Here is a 21,005-nt window from a genome sequence, read left to right as displayed (position 1 = left end):
CTACTCAAGTTACCTGTTGCATATTGGGGCAACTGTAACAGTTTGTGCTTTTGGAGAAATTGGTTCATTTCAACTGTGCTATGTAATTGATGCATAAAAAATTTTTGGTGACATTTCCTTACTATAATTTTGATGTCTTCTAGGTCAGCAGATCCTGTAATTCCTAATATGCCTAACTTGTGTATTTTCTTGTTGTTAGTCTTGCTAGAGGTTAATCAATTTTATTCGTATTTTCAAAAAAACATCCTTCATTTCACTGATTTTTCTCTGCGGCTTTTCTGCTGTCGGGTTCACTGGTCTGTGTTATTATCTTTGCTATTTCACGCTTTGCTTGCTTTAAGGTTATTTTGCTAATGTTTTTTTTGGTTACTTAATATGGGAAGTGAGATGACTGATTTGAGAATATTCTTATTTTCTGCACTAAGCATTTAGTTTATTTAGTACTATAAATCTCCCTTTTGGCTCTGTTTTAACTCAGTTTGTAAATTTTGATACTTTGTATTTTCTGTTTCATGGAGCACAATGTATTTTTAAATTTTTCTTTAAGATACTGTGGTGTGTAGCAGACACTAGGCCCTGAGGCTGTAAGATCCACACTTATTATCCATATGAAAAAATAAAATTATATAAAACATACTGACAAGGCTCCTCGGGTGTGCTCTTGGGCGCTCGCCGCCGAGTCAGCAAATATCGTGATGTTCCCGGCCCCGCACCACCTCCCAGGACCCCCATGCGGTGTTACATGTAACCCAGTCTGGTCTCTGACTTACAGTGTGGCAGAAGATGACCTTGATCTCCAGACCCTCCAAAGTGCTGCGATCACAGGCATGAGCTACTATCATGTGTCCTAGAGGATGGCCTTGACCTCTTGAGGGATGGGGTTACAGGTGTGAGCCACCACATCTGGCACTATTATCAATTAATTAATTAGTTTTGAGGAAGAGTCTCCTGTAGCTCAGGGCTGGCTTTAAACACAGTATGTAGCTGAAGCTTTGAAGTCTTGACCCTGCTACAGCTACTTTCCAGATGCTGGGATCACAGGTTGACCGTGTCCCGAGCTGAAGATGTTCCCTGAACAACAGAAAGAGGAGTTCGTAAGTGCCTGGGTCCAAGACCCCAGGATCTAGAAGGAGGACTTTTGGCACTCCTATATCTACTATGAGATATGTATCCATACTAATAGAATGTGTTTTACCATGAAAACATTTTGTGTACGAAGAAGGTACAAAGAATTCGTCTGACTGAGGCAAAGGCTCCAAAGCAATGCATTGCTGGTACAATTACCAGAACTTCCATCTAAAAATCTATTTTTTAACATGAACAATCGCCAGCATGTTGACCAGTTCCATCAGGACTTGGAAGATTGATTTCCTTAGAAAAGTCCTGCAGAAAGCACTTCTGCTTTCAGACAGCCCCCTCCACCTCTTCCTGCAGAGCCATCTCAACTCCGAGGACATTGAAGCATGTGTTTCTGGGCCGACCAGGTACGCGGTGGAAGATGCAATTCACAAGTTTGCCTTGATGAATAGACGGTTCCCCCAAGAAGATGAAGGAAAAAAAGACAACGGTGTAGATTATGATTCAGAGAGTTCATCCTCTGGGCTTGGACACAACAGTGATGACAGCAGTTCCCATAGATGTAAAACAAGCCCGGCCCTGCAGAAGTCCTAAGAAGGAATCCTGGGGCCACCACCTTAGGCACAGAATCATGCCCAGCCTGAAAGAACGCTTGCTCACAATAGATCCTTATCTAATGCCACTGTTGCTATCTTAGGTAGTTAAACACTTACAGTGGTGGGTTCTTAGTGGTAGTGTATTTACGTTGTCTAATTTTAACCAGGTTTCTGTATAAAGCCATAAGTTCTGTGGATGCCATACAACCTTCTATAGCCATATAATACTTGTAAATACAATCCTGCTCTCAAGTGAGGTGAGTTACATGCTGTATATATAAAAATGAAATCCAGTTGGTCTTAACTGAATTTTAAAGAGCTAGGTGTATCAGTAGCATTTCAAGCCCAGACCAAGCATCCCTGTAGTATCAATGGGGGAAGTTAAGGTAAACAGTGTGTGACTGGAGCCAGGGTACAGAGTCACAGCATGTCACACTGCCTCTTTGACAAGTGGCTCTTATTTTGTGGAGACTTCCCCTACTTTGGAAAATGCTTTGCTTTTGGGTGTTTGACATATTTAAGAGTATTTAAGCTTTCCAGTATACTATTTCACATATAAATGGAAAATATGTCTTACAAACAAAGACGTATTAAAATAATGTTTACATCTTAGAGAGAAAAATAGAAGATATGTCCATAATTTTGCTTAAATTTGCCATCTGTGGATTTAGAAATACATTCTCACTGTCCAAAAATGAGCTTAAACATGGCTTCTGGCAACAAGTCATTTTACCATTGTGTGGTTAGAATCATAGCTTATGGTTTATTTTCTGATACTTTTAAAAAATGTGCATTAAAAAATCACCTGGTAACTTTGGTCAGTGGTGGCTCCTCACAACTTATTTTAAAGTTAGAAGAAGGTATTTATAAGATTTAAGTTAATTTTACCCATAAATACTTCAATAATTTTGGAGTGGAAGATAGGTTGCTAATGTCAGAGTTCATATTGTTTTAGAAGCCCTTTGTTTTAAGGTATCTACCTGAAAATTGGCTTAATTTGAATAAAATAGTTTCTCTTTCTCTTTGTGGCCTGAAGATAAGATGTCTTGGGTCCACTGTGAGCTTCCAGTTTCAGATGGGGCAGCATTTTCCTGGGATAATTAGCCAAGTCCTCCCCGCTAATGATGCAGAGCATCTTCAGTAACTGAGAGAAGGTATTTTCACCCATGTGGGATAACTTGTTGCTTTCAATGAATGGCTCCTTTTCTCATTGGGTGCAAAAGTTGCTGCAAAAACACTTGGGTATTTAGTCGTTATTGTGATTAATAAAAAGTTACTGGATTGTCCTTTGTCATGCTTATTTCAAAAAAATGGTAAAAAAAAAAAAACAAGAAACAGAAACATTACATTTAGAGTAAGGGTGATTATGTTAATTTCTCCTTTTAAAAAAAAAAATCTGTCTGAAACATCTGTAAGTGTTCCGATTTAGTGTCTTGGATCTTGTCCTCTAATATGAATTTCCTGCTGGAAGAAAAGGGTTTGGCAGCTGCTTCTCTTGCTGCATGGAAAGTTTTAGCGCAGTGCCCACTCCTCAGTAGTAGACATGAATTCACAATGTTTATGTTCTACAGCATCTTTGAAAAGCATATATTGTGTCACCAGTTATCAAGCTGCTTCTTGATGAGATAATAATATAACCATTGAAGTTAATATATTGATGCTTAATATTTGCTCTGTAAACTTCGCGAGGTTATTGTTTTCACATTAAACATGAAAAAAAACATACTGACAGTTATTTCTTGAGGGCAGTTGAACACTTCACTTTAAAGTACCCTATGTTCTTAATTACTTTTAAATAAATTATGGGAAATAAAATGGTAATGAGAAAATTTAAATGTTGACTTACACGGAGTGGTACCATTTGTGCTATTACTATATGAAAAGTTTCATGTAATTCAATGAATAAGTCTTATTATTCATATGGTTCTTCTTTAAGCTTCTCATTGTCAACCACTTTGGATTAAAGTTGATAAAAGAAAAAAATGTGCATACAAATCATAGTCAGAAATAGGACTCAGACTCTGATGAGTTGTTTTGTTTTGGGGTTTTTTGTTTATTTGTTTGTTTCTATTTTTTTAATGTCCTGGAAGTCTTTCAGGGAAGAGAATGGATTCTTATGAGCAGATTAAAAGAGGAAGTTGTAGCCCTGACTGGCTGAGCTGAAGTCTTTAGCATGTCATGGTGTCAGAATGAACAAGAACTAAATTCCAAAGATATGACTTCAGATTAAGGCCATTTAGATAATTTCCAGTAGCAGGTGATAATCTCCATTAGCCTGAATAATTTATATAACCAGCTAGTTATCAGTCTACCTGGCCAAGGTTATTTTAACCTTACCTATTAAAGCAAGAATAATCATGCCTGATGTGTATTGCTGGTCAAATTTAACTAAGTAACCTGTAGCCTGAGTGCTGGAACGAATTGGGTGCTCTGTGTACATTAATTCTGTCTTCCTCAGTCCCTTCCTCTATGGAATGATATGTAGCACTGATTCATACATATACTCTGAAATGTTTAGAACACATTTTTCAAGTGACCACTGCCAAATTATATAACATCTTCATGCCTCAGTTTTGTTTGAAGAGAGTTGACAATTATCCCTAAATTAGGACAATTAAATGACTCCATATGTGTAATACACTTAGAGTACTGTGAGACTGGAAATATTGCAAGCACTCCCATAGTCTTGTTGTACTAATAGTTAATATTAATTTTTTCATTTTGAAAGGAAACATAGGAAGGAAGAGAAGGAAGAGGATGATGGAAGAGAAAAGAAGAAAAGGGAGGAGCAAAGAGGAGACAGGAAAAGAGATGGCGAAGGGGTCGGGTAGGGAGAGGAGGGGAGATTTGATTTAAATCATTCTCTTTTGTCTAAGAACTTGAAAGGATCTTCATGTGCTAGATAGGATTATGCCACATGAAATGTCTCTAGTAATGAAATCATGGAGTGTTTGGGATTTTCATTTTTTGTTTGTTTTGAGAATAAAAGCAGGCTCTCAGGAAAGTCAGAGAAAAGGGCCTTCCTAAATCAACGAGCAAGAGGTAGGCAAAGTAGCGACTGGAGAGAGAAACTGTTCTACAGTGACGTTCCAGCCTCACGGATTCTGATTCCAAGAGGGAGATGAGATTGTGAGTGACAGATAATCACTTCTTTTACCCATTGGGTCTCTGGAGACTGTTCTCATGGAAAGAGTCTCGCTGAGGAGCTCCTTGGGGATTTTCTCTTTAATGGTTTGATGTCTTCAAAGTAAACATGGTGAAAATTGGTTTTACTTTGTCCCCTAAATGTAGAACCTATGGATTTCTTTTTAATCATTGCTGGCAACCAGCTCTGCATGACAGCACTGCACACAAATACCATGGAGGATGATGAATGGATTGAGGAATGCGGGTTGCATTGTACTGAAAGGGGAAGACATCATGTCTATGCAATTGCTTCACTTCCCTTGGGAGAGCTGCAGTTCAAAGAAATGTGAGCATAGATGACTCACATGAAATTTTCTTGGGGTTATCCAGGAGTCACCTCTCTGATCACATTAAAATTTTTTACTTTCTTCAATCACCATGGGTGCATCCCACTGTGGGTTTCAAGCAGGTATTTAGATTATTAACTTTCATATTTTTATGGCATCTTCCCAAAGACGGAGAGCAATTGTAAACATTAAGGGGTCAGAGACATGGCCATTTGAAACTTGTTTTTCAGCATTTTTCCATCTGCATTATAAGGAATTTAGAGATTTCATCTCAGGTATTTTTCTTTCATATTTCATCGTTAGTATTGCCTATCAGAATACGCTGACATGAACCACAAGAAGCCCACACTAAGTTATTATTTCCAGTTAGCAACTATGTGAGTAAATTTTTTGGTTTTGAATTAAAAACTACTTTTGGAAATGTGTATGTTTCAAAGTACTTTTGTTGGAGTAATATTCTAATTGCTAACAGGCAAGAAGCTTAACAAATGTTGTGACCCAAATGCTTTGTAGAACTGTGCGGCCGATGTTCCCTCCCTAGTGACAAAAGTAGCTCTGATTATTACCTTGAAACATTTTCAAGGCTTTCACTATTTACCTGACTCTACCTGGTCTTGGTCTGAGATTCATCAGGCCATACTTGTTACAATGGATGCTTTTTGAAATATGAGAAACTGGACTGCTAATGTTATGTCCTTAGCATGAAAGTGTTGTTGGTGAACTCTGACGCCAGACTTAATTAAAACATTCTGGTGTGGTCTTAGGGATCTGAGTTGCCAGAGAAAGATAGCACAGTTACCTTTGTCCTGAACCAAAAGCTTCCTGTTCAGAACCCTCTCACTTAGCTCTCATTGAGATCCAGATTGTGAGCATCTAACAACACTGGTGACGTACATCATTAGTAAAACATTTCTTTCATTCTTTTGTCATTTTCACCAATATTTTTAGCAAACAAAAATATCTATTCTACCAGCTTAGCTAGTACACCATGCCAAAGGCATCAAAAAATAAGATTAAGTGAATACGTTTTATGGACAGATTTCTGGGTCCCAAACCTTACGTCTATCTTTTCCTTGTATTGTGGCCTTAGACCAGACTCTTAAGGTCCTCACTCTATGGCATAAGACCTTCATCTACAAAATAAGAATTAGATGAGCTAGTTTATATCAACTGTGCATAAAAACAAGTATCACAAGCTATGGTTCTATTTGCAACCATTTCACTAAGCTTTGTCTCTTAAAAAGTCTAGAATATCATGGTGTATTTATTCATCAACACAAAGGAAGTGTCATTGTAACAGGTCTTCAAGGTTTTCTTTAAGTTTAAGGTTTAGGACTACAGAAGATTCTGGCTTCCTGTGTGGACCTTTGGCAAAATCAGCCTTGCAAAGACAAGGGTAAGTCTAGAAAAAGAACACCATGGACCTAGCCACCAGCTGCTCATAGATTATCCTCATCATCATCCTGATTCTTCTGTAACACTCAATGCTATAGAGCATCGAAAGTGAGTATGGTTCTGAGTAGACTGTGATATTAATATTAGAATGCTCTTGAAAGAATGCTACATGATGTGCCTTTTTCTGGCTCTGCAGTCTGGAACTGGTATACCTATCAGGATGGTGCAAGGCATATAATGCAGCAGGAAACTTTAGATCTGTCCTGACCCATGACTTGTAGAGTATAACGCCAAGGGCAGAGTGCCATCTGGGTTAGCATTATAATTCCCATGGCAAAAGTCAAAACAAAAGGGTTACCACTAGAATAGAAGTCATTCAAGGGAACGTTAGGTCAGTTTCTAAAAGCAGCCAGCTCCCTCCTCTGTGGCAGACTAAGGTTGCTGCCTTGTGGTCTTCCCAAATACATACTTCTATTCCTCAGTTTTTCTCAATGGTTATGATTCCAAAATGCATATTCACTACCTACCTAAGTCCTTACAGAATACATCTTGAACCCCCTATGCCTACTTCTTTTTTAAATGGTAGTGGTTTGTGATACCCTTAACACTAAAGGAATCAAAGGCATTCCTGTGACTACTACAGTGAAAATGTTGCAACTGTTACAGATGAGGTACACAAATTTGTTGTTTAGTTACATGGACATAGCTTTAAAGGGTTAGACCGCTTTTGTATGTGTCTTCTATGGCATCTTTCCTTCTAGTACGGTGAAAGGTCCCATTGGAATGTGTTTGGCTGAAAATAACACACAACTCTGTTCAAGCTTATTTATATAACCAGCACATTTATGAGCCCACGGGATAGGACAAGACATAGTATGTCTAAGCTAATGACGATGAACAAGAAGCTCAAAATGGCAGAACAATGTCTGTTCTTTCTATCTCTTTTCTCTTCCAGTTACAGTACTGAAAGATGATTCCTCTTGTTATCGTGAAAATGTTTTCTAGGCCAGGCCACATGATTCCTCAGATTTGTTATTGAGGTGCAGAACAGATTTTATCCCTCACAACTGAGAGGAAGAAGTAATAAAGCTGGGGATGTAGTTATGTCAGTAGAATGCTCACCTAGTACACAAGATGCTCTGGATTTTATCCCCAGTGCCACATACACTAGGTTTGTAGTACACAGCTGTAATCCTAGCACTCTGGAGATGGAAATTAGACATCAGATGTTCAAAATCATCTTCAGCCACTTTAAGGTCATCTTCAGTTACATAGGACTTTCAAGACCAATCTGAGAAACATGAGAATGTGACTCAGGAAAAAAATTAGAACTAAAATAAGCATACAAATAAATCTGTAGGATTGACATACTAGCTTTTCCAGTCTCTCTAATTCTAAACAAATTATTTAAAACAAAAACAGAACAGCAATGGGCTTGTCCCTAGCTCAGTTATGTACTCAGAAATGCTGACTGAGCTAGTACAGCACCAGAAGTACTAATCACTCAGTGTGGCACATGCCCTATGCACTCTTGATGGGTTTGAAAACAAGAGGCAATTCCCAGAAAGCATAATTATGTGCCGAAATTTTCACAAACATGCATGCTAGAGGTAAAAATGGCTTGATCCAACAATCTTAAAGTTCCTGTCTAGGAGTCCATGAACCCTTAGGCTGTGAACTAAGCAAGGATAGAGACTGCACATCCCATGAGGTGGATCATCCTAGCAGTGTGGCTTTCTTCTTTCAGATGAATGTCTAGAAGTCATCACAAGTGTCCTTTCCATCTCCAGTGGAGAAAAGGCTCATGTGTACGCCATAGCTGTCTTTGACCTTGACCTGCTCTATGAAGCCAACTGCTGACCACTGACTCCGGACATCACAGCTGCATCCGTTCCCCCTTGTACTGTGTGCTCTTCTGCCAGTTCTCCACACACTCCCAGACCTAGGTCACTCTGACCCTCCGATTCTCTTCGGCCAGATTCTTTGATCTTGCTTTTAATTCTTTCACTCTCCATCAAAGTATTCCAGACTCTGAAGTACAAATTTGACAAGCACCTGTTATGAAGTAGCATGCTAATAGATATTTTGCCTATATCAGCTTCCTAGTTGTAGGCAAATACTGCCTAGGGAAAGCATTATTTGACTTTGTGTGATCTGAGGTTACTGAGAAGGCAGAAGGGGGATTTGAACCCAGACCTGCCTTACTCCAGATCGCATGCTCTTTGTACAACTCCTCACACCCCCAGATTTTTTGTGTTCTCCTTATGCTTTTCAAAACACATTTTATGCATAAGAAAAAGAAAAAATAGAGAAGAAAAGAAACTAACACACAGACAAATCTTTTGGGATTTTTATATTTTAGATTTAACATTTATATACTGTTATTTTTAGTCAATAACAGGGAATATTTGGCATGTGGTTGTTATAAGCAAAACACTGAATGTTTTCTACCTTTCCTTCAGCCCTCTCTTTGAAATGCTCTTCTAGTTTTTCTAATCTCGTTCCCACAACCAGGCGTCCTCCCCACATTCCAGTCAGAGGAGTGGAGTCACAGGCTTTGATTGTGAAGAGAGACAGAGCTCTCCTTTCAAAGCTGCTTTCCAAGTGACACCCACCCCCATCACAGTTCTGAGGTGCTGCGAACTAAATCAAATACATTCCTGTCTCTGAACCAGGTAGAGAAATGCCAAGCATTTAATGATGAGAACAGAGTAGGTTCTTGTAGAGCAGGTGTGCTAGTGAAGGGTTGGAAGCTTTGATCCTGGTCAAGGGCTATCGTTTTAGCTGCTGGGAGGTAGTCAGACACACAGAGAACTAGGAAAGTGCTACACAAGGGTAGGTGTGTACTCAGGGCAGAAGGACTTTGACTATTCACTTACAAAACAGAAATACTCCAAAATGATATTCCCATCCACTAAAACTGGCAACTGACTGAATACCCATTGGGAGAAAGAGAAGAATGGGTGACAGGACACCAAGAGGCCCAGGACAGCCCCAGTCTGCACATGGTAACCCAGTGTTCACTAGTGAAAGCTCCTTTTTAGGGAAACATATTTGCATTTTGTGGCTTCATAGTATGGTGACTGCATGATATATACCTAAATTTGTCCCTAACCAAAAATTATACTTCATACCCCAATATTAGGACAAAAATATTATTTTTTGACCAAAGCCATAGGTAGGGAAACGCCTTGGACTCTGGAATAACAATAATTAATACATAGAAAATTTAACTAGTCTCCAAACAAAGATTGGATATATGTAAGGAGCATTCAGGATATTATAGGGAGTCCAGGGCTGCGTCAACCACACCCAGATAACAGACACTGGTGAATCCTGTGACTGGAGCTTCACAAAAAACAAGAGCTGGAGGAATGACAGAAGACAGAAAATTCTGAAAGGAACTCTCTTCAGCCACAGTAAATGAAACAAAAGATAATCTTAAGAATTTTCCATATGACCAGAGGTACTACATCATCCAGCAGCAAAAGTGTCACCCCATTGGCTGTGATGTGAATGCACCCTTTGTGGGGTCAGACAGTGCATCCTCACCACAGCTCATCATCTGCACAGCACACACGCAGTCTCAAAAGTGACATTGTTCCAGTCGCTATCTACACCATATTGGCCTAATACACTTTTTATTAATTAAGATTCTTTTCTGAAACCCTTACACCCTGTTCATTCACTCAGCTATGCTTATGAGTTTGTTTAAAGAAACTTTGAAAAGGAGACAATCTTCCCATGCCACCACCCAGTCACATATAACGTATGTCACAGACCACACTTAAAAAGCGAAGGAGATGAAGTGGTGAACAAGGATTCATTAGTGACTCGCTTACACTGTGGAACAATTCACAATGTACAAGCTCTTATCAGTTCCAAGTCTCTGTTTCTTCCTTTGTGTGAAATTCTTCTGCTTGGCAAGGAATGCAATTAAAAGCATTGGTGCATAATACAGAAGACAAGGATAGTCAAGGAGATTGCAATTGTTATATTCCTGATATCATCAAAACAGGCAAGTTTCAAAGCATCACAAAAAGTAAAGATGTAACAGTATGTTCCATGCTCCTTCACAGACAGTAGGTGCAAAGAACTCTCAGGTGTGCTAACTTTCTCAGACTTCAATGTCTTAATGCTTCTACTTCTTTCTCAAAAAACTACATGTGGAAACACATTTTTAGTTTCAAAGGCAGTAGAATTAAAATTTAAATATAAATCAAAATTTCCTAGAGATTGTTTTTAATAGTGCTTGACATCAAAACAAAGGGCTTGAACACCATGGAATAACATCTCAGCTCAAAATTATATAAAATAATCTAAGCCAAGAACTGAAAACAAATTTCATATGACAACCCTTAGGTCCTGAGATCACACCTCCTCACCTGCTCCCTCCTTCATGCGTTGTCATTTTCTTTTCTCAACTTTATTCTACTGAAATCTTGCCTATTCTCCTCTGTAAGGTCTTCCAGATCCCCCTGAAAACATGAAATGTCACCATCTACTATATCTACCCCTAAGTCATGGTGTGTCCTTGAGCCTATTTTGTATTATACATATTTATGTGGTTACTTGGCTTAACATTATAAGCCTCTTAAAGGAGACACCATTTCTTTTTTATACTCATTTCTTATAACTCACGTGAAGAGTGTAAGTTAGAAATGAACTGGCATCTATTTCATTCAGTTGGGAATGAGAGAAGAGCAGTTTTATTCTAATTCTGTACTTTGCATAAAAGGGCCAGTAGTTCTGAGTATAGCAAAGTCTTTACAGCAAGACCTCCTTTTAGAAGATGAGTTCAGTGTGCATCCACCTACCTTGTATTTTGTTATAAGTGTCCAAGTAAACGTGCATTTGTTTGCAAAGAACAGAAGCCTGATAAGTAGTCCTCACTGGGGTTTCTTTTTTCTCCTCTCAAAAAAATGTATTTATGGGTAGTAACTATAGGGTAGGTCCAAAAGCCATTAGGATTTCTAATTCCTTCTGTTTTTCTACCTTGTAAACTTTGTCTAAAATCTTCTGTCTTTACATTCCAAACAACCTCTTGTACCTCCGGGTCATCAGGAAGAAAAGATAAGTGCAAGGGGGCATTGCTGCATAAGCCTTTCCTCCTTTTGGGTTGTTTCTGGAACCTTCCTTGATGGATTCTTGTACTGATCAGAACTGGGTCACCTGACATCTTTATTTGTAAAATACTCTTCATGGTGTGTATATTCAGTAGAGTACTTTGCTTTCCCAAATGAAATCAGAAGTCAGTTAGAGGAAAAATAAAAATGACAATTAGACTGATAAGCTATTGTGACTAACAGATTCCTTATTAATCAACATCAAAATGTAGAAGAGGCTTCAAATGGGGGGGATGTATCTGTGTTAAATATTCATGTGTGCTTTTACTGGTCCATTGTCCATTAAGCTGAACAGTGAATGATGACCTCTTAGGGCTTAAGAACATGACACAGGTGTATAAACAATACATCTTTGATATGTGTATGCTGATAGATACTTCATTTTTGCTACATAGAATTGCATAGAATGAAATTATTTTTTAAAAAATTGTACTTTTGCTGAGGAATGACTCTGTGACACTACACTAAACCTTTTTTTTCCTTTTTGTAAAATTTAAATTAGAAACAAGCTTTTTTTACATGTTAATTCCAGTTCCCTGTACCTCCCCTCCTCCCCTGTCCCCTACTAACCCCATATCCCACCCACTTTCTGCTCCCCAGGGAGGGTGAGACCTTCCATGGGGGGATCTTTAAAGTCTGTCATATCATTGGGAGCAGGGCCTAGGACCTGTGTCTAGGCTGAGAGAGTATCCCTCTATGTGGAATGGGCTCCCAAAATCCAGTCACATACTAGGTATAAATACTGGTCTGCTGTCAGAGGCCCCACAGATTGCCCAAGCCTCCTAATTGAAACCCACGATTAGGGGGTTTGGGTCGGTCCTTTGCTGGTTTCCCAGCTACCAGTCTGGGATCCATGAGCTTCCTCTTGTTCAGCACAGCTGTTTCGGTGGGTTTCTCCAGCCTGGTCTTCAACCCTTTGCTCATCACTCCTCCCTGTCTGCAACTGGATTCGAGGAGTTCAGCTCAGTGTTTAGCTGTGATCTCTGCTTCTGCTTCCATCAGCTACTAGATGAAGACTCTAGGATAGCGTATAAGGTAGTCATCAATCTCATTATCGGAGAAGGGCATTTAAGGTAGCCTCTCCACTGTTGCTTAGAATCTTAGTTGTGTTCATTCTTGTGGACCTCTGGATATTTCCCTAGTGCCAGATTTATCTTTAAACCTATAATGGTTCCCTCTATTATGGTATCTGTTTTCTTGCTCCCGTCTATTCTTCCCCCGACTCAATCTTTCTACCCCCTCATGTCCTCTTCTCCCCTCATCTTCTCCCCTTCTCTTTCTCCTAAATCCCACTCACCTCCTCCCATGCTCCCAATTTGCTGAGGAGATCTTGTCCCTTTCCCCTTCTCTGGGGATCATGTATGTCTCGCTTAGGGTCCTCTGTGTTCTTAGCTTCTCTGGCAGTGTGGATTATATGGTGGCAATACTTTGCTCTATGTCTAAAATCCATATATGAGTGAGTACATACCATGTTTTTCTTTTTGTGACTGGGTTACCTCACTCAGAATGGTTTCCATTTGCCTGTAAACTTCAAGATTCCATTTTTTCCACTGAGTCATACTCCATTTTATAAATGTACCACATTTTCTTCATCTATTCTTTTGTTGAGGGGCATGTAGGTTGCTTCCAGGTTCTGGCTATTATAAATAATGCTGCTATGAACATAGTGGAACAGATATTCTTGTTGTATAAATGCGCATCTTTTGGGTATATGCCTAAGAGTGGAATTGCTGGGTCTTGTGGTAGACTGATTGCCATTTTCCTGAGGAACTGCCATACTGATTTCCAAAGTGGCTGTATGAGTTGGCACTCCCACCAGCAGTGGAGGAGTGTTCCCCTTTCTCCATATCCTCTCCAGCATAAACTGTCATTGGTGTTTATGATTTTAGCTGTTTTGGTAGGAGTGAGATGGTGTATCTTAGAGTTGTTTTGATTTGCATTTCGGCGATGGCTAAGAATGTTGAGCACATTCTCAAGTGTCTCTCAGCCATTTTAGTCTCCTCTATTGAGAATTCCCTATTTAGTTCTGTGCCTCACTTTTTAATTGGATCCTTTGGTGTTTTGGTTACTAGCTTCTTGAGTTCTTTGTATATTTTGGAAATGAGCCTTCTGTCAGATCTGGGGTTGGTGAAGATCTTTTCCCATTTTGTGGGCTGCTTTTGTCTTGTTGACTGTGTTCTTTGTGTTACAGAAGGTTCTCAGTTTCAAGAGGTCCCATTTATTAATTGTTGATCTCAGTGTCTGTGCTACTGGTGCTATGTTCGGGAAGCACTCTCCTGTATCCTTCCCAGGGTACCTCCCACTTTCTCTTCTAGTAGGTTCAGTGTGGCTGGATTTGCGTTGAGGTCTTGGATCCATTTGGACTTAAGTTTTGTGCATTGTGATAGATATGTATCCATCTGCAGTCCTCTACAAGCCAGCATCCAGTTATGCCATCAACATTTGTTGAAGATGCTTTCTTTTTTCCATTGGATAATTTTAGCCTCTTTGTCAAAAATCAGGTGTTCGTAGGTGCATGGGTTAATATCAGAGTTTTCAATTCAATTCCATTGGTCTACCTGTCTGGTTTTGTGCCAGTACCAAGCTGTTTTCAGGACTATAGCTCTGTAATAGAGCTTGAAGTCAGGGATGGGGACACCTCCTACGTACCCTTTTTGTACGGCGTTGTTTTTGGCTATTCTGGGTCTTTTGTTTTTCCATATAAAATTGAGTATTGTTCTTTCAAGGTCTGTGAAGAATTGTACTGGGATTTTGATGGGGATTGCATTGAATTTGTAGATTGCTTTTGACAAGACTGCCATTTTTACTACTTTGATCCTACCTATACAAGAGCATGGGAGATCTTTCCATTTTCTGGTATCTTAATTCTTTTCTCTAAAGACTCAAAGTTCTTTCTATACAGGTCTTTCACTTGTTTAGTTAGCATTACCCCCAAGATATTTTATGTTGTTTGTGGCTTTTGTAAAGGGTTATGTTTCTATGATTTCTTTCTCAGCCCATTTAGCATCTGTATATACCAGGGCTACTGATTATTTTTTGGAGCTAATCTTGTATCCTGCCACTTTGCTGAAGGTGTTTATCAACTGTAGGAGTTCTCTGCTAGAGATTTTTTGGGTCATTTATGTAAACTATCTGCAAATAGTGAAGTTTTGACTTCTTCTTTTCCAATTTGTATCCCCTTGATCTCCTTTTGTTGTCTTATTGCTCTAGCTAGAACTTAAAGGACAATATTGAAGAGATATGGAGAGAATGGACAGCCTTGTCTTGTTCCTTTACCTTTGAACTTCAGAGACATAGGATGGTCATACTCACTGACTCAAGTCTGACATATTTCAGCCCACAGCAGGTATACAATAACAGTTAAACCCATGCATAATTCTGACCAAACAGAATGTTCCAGAATCTTAGTGACATTTCAGAACAGCCCATCCTTTACCATTTCTTCAGTTACCCTCTGTGACCCCAGGGTAGAGAAAGGGCAAATTATTCAACCTACAGACCTTCAGTTACTGACTACAGCTTCATTTTCAGCTGTGATTCTCAAATTCCAGCCCTTCTGCTTTATAAGCCTTATAAAAACCCATATTTGTGAGTACATACATTTTTAATTCTTTCAATGTCATTTTAAAATCATTTTCTGAGAGAAAATAAATGTAGGTTATCAATCCACCCTATTCAAATGGAGATTAATGTCTCTGGTTTCTCAAACCTTTAGACTTGCTTTAAGTAGTACAGGATAAGGCCTGCCCATGCATTGTCTCTAAACACTGAATTCATCCCCACACAACTCCAGAAGCTGAGTTTGTATACTTTGCAAAATATTTCCGACCTACATTTTTTAATGAAAACTTAGAAAACATAAAAAAATAACAGGGCTTTCAAAACAGCCAGCTACATCAAATAATTGTGCAACAACCCAATATGCACTTTAATTAGATACTTCACTTGTTCCCAAGTAGGAGCAAGCTTTAGAGAGAACCTTACTCACTTAATGATACAAGCAAAATCCTCAAAGTAGCATGGAGGAAGTGTGATCAAGTGGGGAAAAAACGAAAATGCTCACAGTAGATTTTCCTAGTGTTCCAACCCAGTTGAGTCCCAGTTTAGTCACTGACCGGTGTGTCCATACCAGTAGATTATACCCACCTCACTGAAAGCTAGGAGACATCAGTAATACATTCATAAAGTGCTTAAATTGTGTGATACTTGTCCCTCCCTCCATTAGCTGGACTTGTTGCTGAGCATGGCAGGTAGTGGTTGCATATTAAAGTTCATGATTCTTCACTGGTTACAAGAAGGTACATCATGCTTGTCACAAAGAGCCTTCTGAAGAATTCCAGTGAAAGGAAATTGTGTGAAATGAATTCTTGCAATGATAAAGTGCTCCCCACTGTCACGGGTGATCTACTTGCTTAAGGAACAGGGGCTATCAGGCAAGCATCATGTCTAACCCACTTCTAAGATTTAGACACTATCTATAGCCTAGCTTGCTTGTCCATTGTTCCTATAGATACAAATCAACATTGTGACAGGACACCAGGAGAATGACACCACACCAGTGAATCAAAGTGTTTCATTTAGAAACTTACATCAAAGGCAAATGCACATAGCATCTATACAGTCTCAGATAGACACAAGTATACTTGGAAGAAGCAACATATAGGATTTTAAAGTGTAAAATGCTATTGATACTATGGAACTCACAGCCTAATTATCACAATAAAGCCAAGTTAAATTATCCTCAACAGTTTCTCCCACTATTCAGGGAAACCTTAGGTTTCCATTTGGTGCTCTCATAACTTGGAAAGTGCTATCTGGTGCTACTATTTACACTTATTGTCTCTGTGGAGTAGTTCAGTGTATGCCACAGTTCATTTGGCACTTACCATCTTGGTGGAGTGTGTATGACATAGTTCAGAAACTTAACTGTCATTATTTTACAAGGCCTTTTTTTTCAGTCACAAGGGAAACCTGAATTAACATGTTCTAAACTTTTTGCTCTCTCAAGATGGCCACCATAACAATTCAAGTTTTTAATTCTAAATAACAATTTCTTATCCTTTGATACCTTAATCAACCTCACAGAAGTAACTTTTCTTGTTGAACCCCTAAATCATGTGAATGCTAGCCCAACCTATGAGCTATACCCACAGCCTTTGGCTTTTTAAGACTCTATGTAGTACAGGCTGGCTTGAACTTATTTCATAGCCCTGTTTGCTCTTGAACTCATAATCTTCCATCTCTGTCTAGAGGGACTATGATTATAGTCATATGCCACCACACCCAGATCATAGAGGTAATATTTGAGACGGGATATTTAGAGGATAGTCGCTCTAACATCCATGAATATTAGTTAATTCTCTTATTGTCTGACTTGAGAAAATAAAGACATGGCTTATTTCATCTAAAAGAATGGAATAAGAATGTCAATTTGCATAGCCAGTACCTGAAAACAACCTAAGAATGGATAAAGAAAATGTGGTATGTTTACACACTGGAGTACTACTCAGTGGTAAAAAAAAAACAATGACATCTTGAAATTTGCAGGCAAATTAATGGAACTAGAAAAAAGAACATAATGAGTGAGGTAACCAGACACAGAAAGACAAACATGTTATGTGCTCACTTATAAGTGGATATTAGACATAGAACCAGCCTACAATCCACAACTCCAGAGAAGTCAGGAAACAAGGACCCTAGGAGAGACATACATGGATCCCCACCCCCAGGAAAGGGGAAATAGGCAAGACCTCCTGAGTAAATTGGGAGCGTGAGGAGGGTGGTAGAAGAGTGGGGAGGGGAGAAGAGGAAGGGGAAGAAGAACATGAAGGATAATGAAGGTCGAATTGGGGGAAGAACAGAGAGTGAGACCAAGGAAAGACCTTGATAGAGGGAGCCATTATGGGGTTAGCAAGAAACTTGGCACTAGGGAAATCTCCATGAATCCACTTAGATGACCCCAGCTCAAAATCTAAGCAATCATGGAGAGTGACCTTAACTGCCCTTCCCCTGTAATCAGATTGAAGACTACCTTAATTGTCATCATAGAACCTTCATCCAGTAACTGATGGAAGCAGATGCAGAGATCCACAGCTAAGCACTGGGCAGAACTCCTGGAATTCAGTTGTAGAGAGGGAGAAATGATAATATGAGCAGAGGGGTCAAGACCATGATGGGGAAACACACAGGATCAGATGACCTGAGCATGTGGGAGCTCACTGACTCAGGACTGACGGCTAGGGAACCTGCAAAAGACAGAGCTAGGCCCTCTGAATGTGAGTGTCAGTTGGGTGGCTTGGGCAGTTTGTAGGGCCACTAGCAGTGGAACCAGTTTTTATCCCTAGTGCATGAACTGGCTTTTTGGAGCCCATTCCCTATGGAGGGATACCTTCTACGCCTAGATACATGGGGAGCACCTAGGCACTCCCCCAAATGATATGACAAACTTTGATGATCCCCCATGGGAGGCCTCACCCTCTCTGAGGAGTGGATGGGGATGGAGTGGGGGAGAAAGTAGGGTGAGCAGGAGGATGGGAGGAAGAGGGAACTGGGATTGGTATGTAAAATAAGATTGTTTCTTTTAAATAGACAAAAAATGAATGCCAATTCCAGAAATAAACTTCAGAATTAGGAAGAACATCTGGCTGAGTGAAGTTCCATAAGAGAGGGCATTATTACAGACAAGATTTGACTATAATATCTTTACATATCATTACACACAGATTAATTGTTTCATTTTGTTTTCTATGAATGAAGAATTGTGTTACAATTTCCATTCTGGGCATGTATAACATTAATTTCTCTAAATGGATGGCTTCTATAGCCATCCTGAGAAGTCACATGAGTTTGTTCATTCAGAGAGAATTTCAATTTAATCATGCAGTGCTGCAGATATTATTAAAATCTGAGGCTAATTCAGTTTGGCTTTCTGGTGAGGAATATTATTTTGTAGGTGATTTAATTAATGGCATGCATACATAACTAACAGTATGAGTGATTTATGTTGTATTTGAAGTACTTTCTGAATATTGCTTTTGAATAGCAGAGTAAAGGAAAATAACAAAAACTAAATCCTGGATTACCTACGTTTGATAATATATTTTGGAAGAAAGATGTATTTAATGCCAAAATATCTAAATATTTAGATGGGTGCTGTTCATATCTGTGTACTTTATGCATGAAGTCTAAATATGCACAAACTGCATGACCCTTTGTCACTACATGACTTTTGTTATTCAACCATCTGTGACTTTTACATAGACCATGCTGCTCCATTTCAGTTAGTCAAATTAGTAATACAAGCCATGTACGTCAAATACTACATACCCAGAATGAATCTTAAGATGCACAAATGTACGTAAAATATTGATTTAGAAGAAGCGGCAGTAAATAGTACCATACAAGTGGTAAGAAAATTATTCCATTTATTCAAAATCCCACACAGATTAGACATGCCCTATTCTCCAAGATAGAAAAAAAATAACCAGGACAGGGAAATGATAATCTCTTTTGTTCCTCTTCTAGAAGTTATTGTAGTCAGCACTCAATCTTTCAAAAGAAATGATTCGCCTCTTTCCTTTCGTGGTGTATGTTAGCTATGAACCAAATGACAGTGTGTGTCAGTCAAATGCAATGCTCACAATGGTATTAAAATCTGACTATCAATGCAGAAGGTCCTGGAAAATTAGGTTAATCTGAATAATATATCATTTCCTTTGCATCTGCAATCTATCATTTCGCAAACCATGGTTAATAAAATGTCAAAAATAAAAAAGAGCCCACTTAAATGAAGATATATCTTCATCTCATTCATCTTCATCTCATTTACGTGTTACTGTGTTAGGCAGGCTAACATTAGCTTGCCTGTGAATGCAGAATGAAAGGGATAACACAGTTATTTGTTTTAAAAGACCTTAGGTCTTCCTTTTAAACACTAAAGGATTGATATTAGAATCCTATGTTACTGACTTATTTAAACTTAGAGAATTTAAATTAAAATTTAATTGAAGGACTGAAAACAAATAGTTGAAGGGAATGAGGTGTGTATTTAAAGCTTGCAGTTTCCACTTCTGTTTTCTTGGTTCATAGCACATTTCAAATTGATGGCATTAATTTACTATCCTAGTATAATAGGTATTAGTTGCCTAGAAGATTCCAAATTCTCTAGCTATCTAGGGCCACCTTTTAAAATATACTAACCTAATAAGAATTGGAAATCCAGATTCTTGTCAAAGGGCTAAGGAGTGGCATGGAGATATAAGTTTCTCAGATTTATGGTTCTAATAGTTTCCTGGTCTTGAGAATACTGCCCTTTTCTGTGTACAATCAATGAACTGGCTACTGTCTTGAGTGTATTCCATCCCCAATGCTATAAGTCTCATCCAAATCAAGGCTATGACTAGTAAACTTAATAGAACACTGGAAAAGAAAGCAAAGAAAGGATTGCAATATATCATACACAACAAATACCTTGAAATGATTTACTGGCTGTATTATAATAACATCTACTTATTTATTGTGTGACTTAGTCAGCTATAACAGTCTTCCTATGTAGTAGGTGCTAGCCTCAAACCTGCCCTCCTTCCATGAGGCTGAGATTGCAGGCATGGACCATCACTCTAGACTTAGTTCTACTTTTCAAGGCATCCTGGCACTCACACAACTGGGTGATTCTATTCGTCCACTGTTGGCAGCTGCAGCTTCCTGCCACTGCTTTCTCCCCTGTCATTCCATCTTCTTCTGAATAGTGTCACCTGCATTGCTTCAAGGTCCTGTTTGCTTCCTCAACAGAACAAAACAGTGGCGATTCCTTTAGCCCAAACATGCAAACATTGCTGATAGGAAGTTAGCTAGCTTGGGTGTTGATTTTTCTAAGCTGCCTTTCTGTTCACAGTAAATATTTCCCAGAAACCAATTCTGTATTCATCAGCTTTGTTTTCTCCCTTTCCCACAGTGTGTAGCAATTTGGAAATGGAGGGCTTAGAATTTATCGAAGTGATAAAAGGAAGCAGCAGGCCTGGGGAGATGGTCCAGTGGGTGAAGCATGTACCACACACAAATTAGAAGGCCTGAGTTTAGACCCCCAGAACCCACTTAAAGCCTGATAAAACAGCACATATTTATAACTTCAATGTACCTATGGAGACGCAGGAGGTGGCGGCTGGAGAATCTCCAGAGACTATTGGTTAGCTAAATGGAAGTATGAAGTGGCAAAGAAACTTTATGTATCAAACCACATGAGGCGGAAGCCAGGACAGACACCCAACATTAACCTTTGAATTCTACTTGCATACCATGGCATACATGCCCATATTCACACACACAAACACATAGATACA

The 21,005-nt window shown here is 39.0% G+C and overlaps 1 pseudogene; it reads left to right on the top strand.

Moving 5' to 3' along the window:
- Positions 1 to 1,064: 1,064 nt before the first annotated feature.
- LOC101840564 lies at positions 1,065 to 1,671 on the top strand (annotated as a pseudogene).
- Positions 1,672 to 21,005: the final 19,334 nt, after the last annotated feature.

This window comes from Mesocricetus auratus, unplaced genomic scaffold (assembly GCF_017639785.1).
Source record: "Mesocricetus auratus isolate SY011 unplaced genomic scaffold, BCM_Maur_2.0 Super-Scaffold_100008, whole genome shotgun sequence".
In the NCBI taxonomy this organism is placed as follows: Eukaryota; Metazoa; Chordata; class Mammalia; order Rodentia; family Cricetidae; genus Mesocricetus; species Mesocricetus auratus.
Note: the sequence above shows the minus strand (reverse complement) of the source record. Positions and strands in the feature narration are given on the sequence as shown.